The sequence below is a fragment of the Vanellus vanellus genome (assembly GCF_965231255.1).
Source record: "Vanellus vanellus genome assembly, chromosome: 5".
In the NCBI taxonomy this organism is placed as follows: Eukaryota; Metazoa; Chordata; class Aves; order Charadriiformes; family Charadriidae; genus Vanellus; species Vanellus vanellus.
The window spans coordinates 14,939,419-14,950,716 of NC_138910.1; positions in this window are offsets into that span (position 1 = coordinate 14,939,419).

Here is an 11,298-nt window from a genome sequence, read left to right on the forward strand (position 1 = left end):
AGATCACAGCAAGGCGACCCTAGTGACCCATGACTGGAAAGATTTCTGAGGCTCCACAAAGTTGCAGAGTAGAAACACACAGATTGATGGGTGCCATTAAAACCCAGTAAAGGTTTGAAAAGTCTCAGCTTTGTCTGGTGCTGGAAAAGGTCCTCTCCTCTGAAGTCAGTGCTAGCAGGTCCAAAACTGGAGTCTGTGAAGCCAGAGAACAAAAGAGATGTGGTTCCAGCTGGATCAGTCGATTACCAAGCTGAGCCTGCCAGGAACATTATCTACCACTCATGAAACAGCGGGTCGCCAGTGCCGTGCACCATGCCACTCCTTCAGCATTAGTTGATGGTGAGGTGGCTCAGAAGGCAAGCCAAGGGAGATCTGAGTGTTCTTCAGTTCTGACTATTCAAAGGAAAGAAATGAAACAAAGCTTGTCCTTTCCAGATTCAGGAGCTGTTGTCGGGATGCTCTGGCAACTGCTTAAGAACGAGCGTGATGTTACATGCATCAGAGAGAGGGACAATGGTGAAAAGTTTATTACCACCACTGCCTTATCCTTTACAGAAATAGCTCCCACTCTCCAAGAACCAGCACAGCATGTTTATTTACTAGAAGGTGACCCAAAAAGCTCTCAAAGAAAGAGAACTTCTCAGCAGCCAAGAGTATGAGGAATCTACAATGCCCATCTGAGAATGTGCTGTTCTCAAACTCTGAAAGCTGGAGCCCAGAGAGCAGAATTCCCTGCTATTTAACACAAAACTAGCAAGAAGCTTCTGTCTGCTACCGACAGGCAGGCAGACTGCTAGGAGCTATTCCGATTCTTTACGAAGGATCTAACATGAGCATTATTAAATAACAGACGTGTCCATCTGTCCTCTGGAAGTATATAAAGAGAAACACAAATTAGAATTTCTTCACAGTGTTAGATCATCTGCCTTTCTCTAAGAAAATCTGCTGAAAAAAAACAGAGAGAAATGAAGAGGTGCCAACTAGACTGAACGAGTGCTGACAGAGCTCACGAAAGTGCAGAAAAATCTCATCTAGCTCTCAAGAAATCCAAAATAAGTAACTGAACAGCACAGATACCCAAACCTACAGCTTATGCGTACTTTGTGGTAGGCTTTGTTTTTTTAACAGACATATAGGCTCTGCTACATGTACATCTTTCTGGCACACACTGGTCACTACAGCGAAATAACTTACATTAATGAAGGAGCACTAATATTTTTGCCACTCTATATTCTATTAAGCCATTTTGTGAACTTGCTGTTACATTCCTCTGAAACGTGATTTGGGAAGATACTGGTAGCTGGAGTAGGAGCAGCCATGCCACCATTACATGGCAAGTTTTAATAATACCGCAAATCTGGTTCTTACATCTCATCTTGCAATTCCATGGACTGTTGAATTTTCAGTCTGAACCACAAGGGATGGGAAAGGTCTTAAAATTACAGTTGTTTGAACATTTATCTGCAATTAAGTTTTGTATTTAGCTTGTTTTCCTGTTTTGTTGGCTTCCTAAGAAGCTCCTTTCAGTTTTCCACTGAATAGGATTGATAGAGAATTTAAGAATAAACAAAAATCACTTTCCAGAATAATGATATCAGAGTTAAGGGAGATCAGAGAGCCTTACTTAAATGCCTGTTTTCAAAACACTTACAGAGAAAAATATGACATCTATGGAAAGTATCTAGGCAAGGCAACAGGGGAGAAATAGAAAACTGACTGTTTGACAGCAACATTTAGGTAAAGAGAACACAACCACTATCTCCACTGGCAGCAATTCAAGAAAAATATTACCTCAGAAATCCAAGAGCAACTCATGAATGAAGATCATGCCTTCCTTTCAGTAGGGAAAAAGAGAACAGCGTTCAAGGGCTTATGGGAAAGAGCGGGCAGTAGGATCCATGTTATTGGCAAGCACCAGCAATACAGAACAGATACAGGCTAAGAAGACATTATATGACTATTAAGAATAGGAAGAAGGCGATGGTAAGAGCTCTCAGGCAGAGGAGTGCTGCCAGCCTTATGACACGGGCATCAGATCCCCAAGTGCACACATAGTAAGGCCTTAGGATATTTTGGGAGAAGGTGTAAAGATCATGAGACTAAACCCACTAAAAGTCATATTTATGTACATTTTACGTGCCATAGAACAGTCTGTTTTCCATTTCTGATTTGGGTTTATACTTCAAGAGATTGGAAATAAACAGTTCACCTTCATCACGGCAGTGCATCAAATCCTGGTATTAATGTTTGGAAAATGACTCATTTACTGAAAAAAAAAAAAACAAACCTAATACTGAATGATGTAGCCTGAGCAAACTCATGTTTGTTTCGGCGCATTAAGCTCACATTTTTGTTTTACTTCATGGTTTGATCTTTGGAAGAACCAAAGATTGATCCTTTTGTCCTAGAAACAAATGGAAATTTTGAAAGTCAATAGTCAGGATTATGATGACCAGAAAGAAGGCAAGGACAACACAATGAACGACAGCTTATATGTTGACCAGAGGGTAATTAATATCATTCCTTTCTGAAAGGACACAGCTGAATATCAAAGCCAAGCTGCAGAAATTGTCTCAATGGTGTATATCACACCCTTAAAATATGCCACTTTTTCTATTACTTTTTCCAAGTAATACAGGGAACATAATTTACATGATTTATTTTAACAACAACAAAAAGATATTCTTTGGTTAGCTGAACCATTTTGAGACTTAAACACATACAGAAGCACCATTACATACAGGTTTAGATTGAGCCACAACATCTATTTACCCAGCACCATGGCAGTATGCAAAACTGTATTTAGATGTGAATTCATATTCTTTGTGGGACTTAACCTAGGCTTAGATTTGAAAACACCCAGCTTTGCAGGTAACTTAAATCCAGATGTATATTTCACCATTTCAGAATCAATTTAAAATCTGTATAGTAAAACAAACCACCCTCTCCCCCACTCCCCCAAAAAACAAACGCTTTTATGCCACTATTAATAACTTGATTGCATACTAATGAAAGTGCATCACTGTAGACTAAAAAAAAGGGTGGGATTATTTAGTGCATTTGTTTACAAAGTGCACTTTGTGATTTCAGGAACACAAAACCCAAGATTATTTGTAGTGAAGGTATCTGGTCCCTGCTGGAAAGACACTATGAAAGCAGACAAGGTTATATTACATCTTTTTTGTTGCCAATGATTCTACCAAATGGATTAAGTCTTTAAAATTTCATACTAAATAGGTATCGTGCTGTGCTGCCTTGGAAAAAACTGATTTAAATAATTCTTTTGAAACTTATATGTATTCAACTCCATGAACTTATCAGTCTAAACCTTATCGTAATTATTTAATAAGTATTTCCAAATGATCGTACAGGTTTGACTAATGATGCCCACCCAAATGATTTAAATAGGAGACTTTCAACATGCCCTGATGATGACAGGCTTCCTCCTCCTGCACCCACTGAGAAATGGAGGCTTCTACCAATGTTGTTATTGATCACTTATTACAAGAAAAAGATGAACAAGTAGCTTTGGAAAATATGTTAAACAATAAGGGGGAGAGGGGGAGAGGTTAAGGAACAAAAGCAGCAGAGAGCAGGATTTCCAGAAGTAGGATGTGATCATGTCAGAGACAATTAGACTTTACTCTGCTGAACTCTTTATTTTGACATAACGTGCCAACGCTAGCTAAAGCAGCATTCCCGACCCACTCCTGAGTCTGGCCTTGCATCACCCTCTCCCAACTGCTGACATAGCCATTTGTATAGCCATATGGTAAACCAGAGTGGGGAATTAAGAAAGAACACAATTTTGGCAAAATTATTTTTCAGTCCAATATGGTTTGCTGTGAAGTGGCATAAGCACCACAGCAGCACAGGGAGGTCAGCAGGTGACCATAAAGGGGGTGTCCTTGTTCTGGTGGGGATAGGGTTAATTTTCACAAGGATCTGGCACGGATCAGCCTGGAGAAGAGAAGGCTCTGGGAAGATCTCAGTGCGGCCTTCCAGTACCTAAAGGGAGACTACAGGAGAGCTGGGAAAGGACTTTTTACTAGGGCATGTAGCGATAGGATGAGGGGCAATGGCTTTAAACTGGAAGAGGGCAGGTTCAGATTAAACATTAGGAGGAAGTTTTTCCCTTTAAGGGTGGTAAGGCACTGGAACAGGTTGCCCAGAGAGGTTGTTGACGCCCCATCCCTGGAGGTGTTCAAGGCCAGGCTGGACGTGGCCTTGGGCAACCTGGTCTAGTGAGAGGTGTCCCTGTCTATGGCAGGGGGACTGGAACTCGATGATCTTCAAGGTCCTTTCCAACCTAAACTATTCTATGATTCTATGACATAGGTATTCCATACTGTGTGATGCCATGCCCAGTCTATAGCCTGGAAGCTGGCAGAAATAGCTGCTTGGAAGCAGGCTGGGCTTCGGGTTCCAGTGAATGAGCAGTGGTATATTAATTGTGTTTTGTGTATTCCTCTACCAGTATTATTGTTGCTGTTTTTCCTCTTTCCCTGGCTGTTATATTAAATTGCCTTTATCTCAAGCCACAAGTTTTGTCTTTTTCTTACAATTCTCTTCTCATTCCAGCAGGAGGTGGGGGGAGAGAGCGAGCTGCCATGTAGTTCTTTGTCACCGGCTGGGGTTAAACCACAACAGCGGGAAGCTGCTTCTTTCATGGTCAAAACAAGTAAAATGGAGTAAAGGTATTAACATTCAGCCAAGTGAAGACCATTCATTGTGGTAAAAACAATTTCAAAAGAAGAATAAAAGAGTGGAAAATGGGGAAAAGGTGGGGAAAAAAAATGTAAATAGAAACACAAAACTGAAAATTTAGATTGCGTATTTACTGCATTTGGGGCAGAGCCGTGACCAGATGAAATGGGGTGATAGTTAGAGTAACTGATGGGATGAAATTTTAATATTTTTTTTAAATAATGAAGCTAAAGCAGGCACTTCTTGTGAAGGAAAAGTCTAAGGAAGTCAGCAAATTAAAAAGGGATGAAGAATGATGATAAATGCAACGGAAGGAGATAAAGATGCAAAACTAGAGAAGCAATCATTTACAAAAAGAAACAACAGCATATTCTTCCTTGAAGCACTAGAGACCACAAGTTTCACGTACCCTCCACCATTTCCACAGCTATTTATGGAGTATCACAAAATAAGTCTAAATTTATTATCAAACAAACCATACATCAGACCTAAGTTAACTTCCACATGTCAATGCTGAAATAATGGCATTCTTTTCATGTTTATCCAAATCATTTTTTGTATATACCTGAAACTGTTGCATCATTTCTCTACTTATCTACCACCAATCCCCCCTTAAAATCTCCTGCATTATTTAGGTCCCTTTCACTACAGAATACACAAGGACTTGCATACAATGCAGCAAACAATGACAAGAATAGTTGGGAAGAAACAAGTAGCATGTGATTTGTTTTGTGGTGTCTGAATCATTAATTTGTATTTTGTTTCAGGAGGTGCCAAGGAAAAGATTAAGACTGTAGTGTTAACACAGAGGATTCTGGAAAGGTCAGATTTCCCAAAACATTATGAAAACTCAGTGATAAAACATAGCCAAAGACATAATGTGAAAGAGGTGACAGAGATTGACAGAAAACTGCTCTAAAAGATTCCCTGTACTATTTCATCTGAAGGTGGCACAGTGTCTGGCGTATCAAAGAAAACTGAATGGTAGTTTATCAATGCACATGTCAGAGAAGTTTTATTGAAGCTGTACGAAGTATAAAAAGGCTTGAACAGAACACAGTCTCAAGTCCCAAGTCTGGCCTAAACACCTCTTTTCGCTTGTGCTTTACAAAGGTCTTCAGAACTACAAGGTGCTTTAATACAATCCATAATGAGCAGCAAGGCACATTGTACTGTGTACTGGTGAAATACATGCATAGAACCTGGTATTTGCTGCACTTTCTCACTTCAAATGTATATATTCAGTAGGCGTACAAAAAAATAATCTCCTTTTATCCAAGGATCTCAAAGAGTTTTACTGGGAAACAATATTTCTCATTTATAAAGGAGTAGATCAAGATGCAGAAAACTGAGTAATTTGCCTGTCATTACACAATGAGTCAGTGGCAGCAGCCCACACTGGTCATACATCTCTCGCTGTTCTTATCAGGTACTGGCATTAGAATAAGGTCTTTTATAATAGTTACATGCCATATGTATTAACAACATGATCCTCACAATTTCAAATTTATGCTTGTTCTTTCTTTTGCGAAGAAAATGAACACTAAAGCTTACACAACGCTATTTAAAAGATAACACACTAGTGGCTTCCTTTTTCAGTCTAGTACTTCATTGCCTGAAAGACACCAGAAATGCTTTTGAGTTTACCATGAACATATATAAATAGTTACATCTTCTACACAATGAAAGTTACGGCCATCAGTACCTACATGTTAAAACCATACAAAACCAAGAAACTGATTTATAACTAGTTCATATGTGGCTACACCAAGAAAGGTTCATTGCACACAGGACTCGCATCTTATACTTCATCACTGTCAGGATTACCGAGTTCTGGATCTTTAATCTGATCCAACACAGCACTTGGGTTCTTATCTGCAGTGCGTGCTGTGCCAGTCCTTTTGATGCAGAATTTTCCTCCCCGTGGTATAAAAAGTGACTAGCGCACTGTGGGGGGTGAGGGGGGGAATGATGATGACAGTACAAATGAACAACGAACAGCAATACATAAACAAAAGATAAATTGTTAGAAGAAAGGTTAATTTATGCAACTCAAAGAAAAAATTTCCTCTAGTTTAACAAGCAATCTTTAAATCCCACAGAACTTGGCATAAAAATCTATGATCTCTTTAGCATATCATCTTTGGCACACAATCACAGAAGGCAGCTCAGGAAAGACTGGATTTTATCTTCATCAATGACTTTGGCAGACCTTTCTGGAAAGACAGACTTTCCTGTTGTAATTGGTGCTGATACACTTTTCTACAATTAGTCTCTCTAGCAGAAACTTTCACTTCAGTTTCTTACTGCGTATTAAGTTTTACTATTTGTCAGAATATTGCTGGAGTCTAGACCTTTAATTCACAATCATTTTTTCTCATCCTGCAGATGTCAAATAGATAAACGCATATTGAAAGTTATCATTGCCACTTTTACCAATAAATATAAAGCATGATATTCTGATGTACAAGAATACAAAAGAGACTAAAGATGCTCTGCTATGAAGAGTTTCATGCCAGTGCCACCTAACATAATTGGTATAAAACTTTCAGCTCAGGCAGTAGGGGGTGGGGTAGGCAAGGCCAAGTTGATTATGTAGCTGCTTGATAATACATCTTCTACCTGAAAATATCGTGTAGCTGTACAGGGATGGACTCCAAAGACTGCACGGATGCCCAGTTGTGGGTAAAGCAGAAAAGAAGAAACAGCAGAAAGAAAAAATAAAGCAGGATCTGTTCCTTCCCTTTCAAACTTCTGTCATTATCAGCTGTTTCTAACAGTTATTTGAATGCAGCATCCTAGATACTGACAACTGCATGTAATCGCTTCTGCTGCACTACCTATCACACCCTGCCACCTCTATCACACCCTGGCCACAGCAGGAGATCACGAGAAGTACTGAGATGGTGGCGTTGGAATTAGAAGGGCAAAAGCAATTAAAAATGGATGAAACAATCTGCCTCTAGGAACTGCTGCAGGCTCCCTACAGGTTTGTGGAGCTGTATCACCTATACACATGCTCTTAAGTTCTTCTTCTCAATGCTAAGGGCCAAAACCTTTGTAAGTGAAAGAGTTAACATAGTGATACGTTCAGAAAGGTTCTGATGTATCAACACAATTCTTAAGATGTCAGTGAATGTACACATTCCTCTGAAAAGACAAAGTATGAACAGCATTTAGAATAATTCCACTTAAAAATACGCTTAGGAACCTGTACAGCCATAGAAAACCTTGCTTCAGAGGGTTTATGGTGCTCAAGGGATATATTACTGCTATACTCAATGAGAAGAGTTGAGGGGATGTAGGCTTAACTATGTGTGGCTGAGTTAACGTCTTCTGGAAAAATGACTACACCAGGCATTGGTATACATCTTGGAACAGTTAAGTTCTACAGAAGAAAAATATTTATACACAGTAGCCAATGTTTAATTGGGCATAGGGAAAGGAGAAGTATTAAGATCCCTACATATTTTTAGCTGCACATATCTACTAGACAGTTTAGTTAGCTTTAGGTTACAAGTTGTAAGATGTCTTTCAGATGGCAAATGAAATCTTTAAAACCAATTTAACTGATTTAGAAACCTAGGTTTTCTTTCTAAAACAGAGACTGATATTGAAATAATACTTTAAATTTACTTTTCAGAAGTGCTGTAAGTGCTTAGGAGTCCAAGTAATGAAAAATTTTTGAACTACCACATGAAATATATTCACTACTCTACTGTTCTAATTTTATGTTCTATACATATTGATATTTCATGCTTCCATGTATTTTGCTAGTTAGGAGATTTAAGATGACTTCACAATATCTTTTTCCTCAAGAAAGAAAAAATAAAAGATGCCTCCCCCAAGAGCTCAAGACAAATCATTTCAGATGTTCAGGTTTCAATCCAGTTTACTGGACACCTCTCTTTCTTCGCCTCTCTTTTCTTCTTTCCTTCTCTAACATAATCGAAAACAGCACCCATTTATTCAACAGTAAGGCTGCCTCTATTTCACTTCAGAAGAGAATTCAACCAAAGTCAATTAGACACTCTACGGAATAAGACCATCCACAAGAACAGGCTTGGAACAATCATCTTGCTTGTTAGCAGAAATTCCTATGTACACAAATCCTGTACATTTTTTTAATATCATAATAGATCTGATGCAAGTAAGCTCAGATGAGACTAAACATGAGCAGGAGGAGAAAGCCTATAGGAGAGGCAATTTAGCATTTAACTAAAATGCAAAATACTTTATGAGGACTCCCGTTGGTACACACAACATATATAGATATACAAACCATCAAAAGCATTCCAAACGTCCTTAAGGTTTAAAAACACGCATCATCAGCTCACCCTGGCACATTGTCAGCACTGAAAAAAGTATTTAAGACAACCAGACCAGTCCATAGAGTAGATGTATTAAAGGCTTTAAAGGGCACTATCTACCCCTCACAATTATTAAAATTACATCAATTGCTCAGAAACAAATACAGGGTTTTTTTTCCCTTCCCGTTTTTTATCCAAACATACAAAAAAAAAAAAAAAAAGCGTAACAGACTGATAATCTTATTGCAAATGCTGTAAATCTGAACTAGGACACAAATGATAAGAGCAAGCTGCAATTAGTTGTATTGCCACACTAGGACAGTGGGATCCAGATGCTCCTGTTGATCAGCCTTTTGTTTGTCCTGATAGGGCACTGAGTAGCAGCATTCTTTTTCAGAGAAATGGGGACAGAACTAGAATTTCTCTTACTACCTCAGCTGGTTTCAGCACAAATCTCCTGAAGTAAGAGACCATTTATTTTAGTTTATTGCCATAAACTCAGTAAACCAGGGTATCTACCTATAATACAGATTACTGCTAAAACTAAGTTTCTAATACTTATATTAAAATTGTAAACATGTCTTATGAATTGGAATCCGATTTATGTAATTCCTTTTAAAAATGAAGACATTTCAGAACTCTCAAGGAATGCTACTTGTTTCCAGGTGTATTTTCATATGAAAAGTAAAGAAAGTCTAGAAAACAACTGTACAAGAGAAACTGTCTAAACTTTTAAAAGACTGATCTATTTCTTAGAAAGAGTTCTCTAGATACATTTTTAAAAACACACTCTTATATTCTACAGACAGTAATGAATTCTACCCTAATTTACCTTGACAAGTTTACAAAAAAACATGTAAAAATTCTGCATTGAAACTTTTTATCCAACATTAAGGAAGAAATTTTTTACAATGAGGGTGGTGAAGCACTGGCACAGGTTGCCCAGAGAGCTGGTAGATGCCCCATACCTGGAAACATTCAAGATGAGGCTGGACCAGGCTCTGAGCAACCTGATCTAGTTGAAGATGGCCCTGCTTATTACAGTGGGGTTGGACTACATGACCTTTAAAGGTTCCTTCCAACCCAAACTATTCTATGATTCTATATTCATAGTCACCCCTAGCTGGTGCTGTGTGTGAAACTTAAGACATGCTATCCCAAATTTTCTTCTGTTATCCAAGCCAGTAATAAAAATCATTAGCCAACGCAGACCAGGTGCAGAAACTATTAGGTACATTCTGCTCTGACAGTGAACCACTGATAACTATTTGGTTAGCCTTGCTCAGGCTTCATATTGGGAACTGTTATTCACATTACTAGCAGTGTTCCCAAATTCGTCTCCTACTCACCAATTCATGATTCCTAAAACCAAAGAAATGTTCTTATGCCTTAAATACTTGAATTTGTACTATTAAATTGTATTGACTCTTTTAGTACTCACATCTATGAGTTTATCTTATTTTCCTTACAGGATAATCCAGCCATCTGAAATACTAAAAAAAATTTCTGAACTATGTTATCTGCAGCTTTTAATAAGAGGAGACATAATTCTTGCACCAAGGTTATTAATGAATGTAATGAGACAGGATTCATTTTAAGACTGATTTTTGAAGAGCATGACCAATAATCTCTCTCCATCCTGTTAGTTACTCTTACAATACAGCCATTTGCAGTCTTCTCTTTGGTCCAATTCTGCTCCAATTTATACTTTCTCTACTAATCCCAGTAGTTTTCACAACCCCTCATGGACGCTGTATCCAGTCATTTACTGAAATTTAGGTAAGATCTACTTACTTCATTCCTAGTAACACAACTGTAAATTTAAGAAAAAAGCCCACATTCTTAAAGCGTCATTAGTGTCTTCAGAACATAAGAACAACATTTATTCTTAAAAATTTAGTTATAACACTATTTTTTGAAAACATACATTTCTTTTGTAAGTTTGGACAATCTCTATACTCTATCAAGCAGGCCTAATCCACTGCAAAAATATAGAAATTGTATACAAAGAGGCTATACACCAGTTCTGCAGAAGAGGATCTTAAAAGGTAAGTGGGAAGGAAAGAGAATATTCTTCGTAGGTCATAAGATACAAACATAAATCAACTATGCTGCTGTAGAGAAGGAATTCCTCATATAAGGATGCTTAGTCAGGCACACAGCCCAGGGGATAGATGAAGGTCCTCTCTCATGCTGCTCAGTATCGCAAAAGCTCAAATGGATTCATTTTTAAGCTTCCAAAAAAAGATGTAGATCAATTAAGAACAGTCAAAAGACTGTT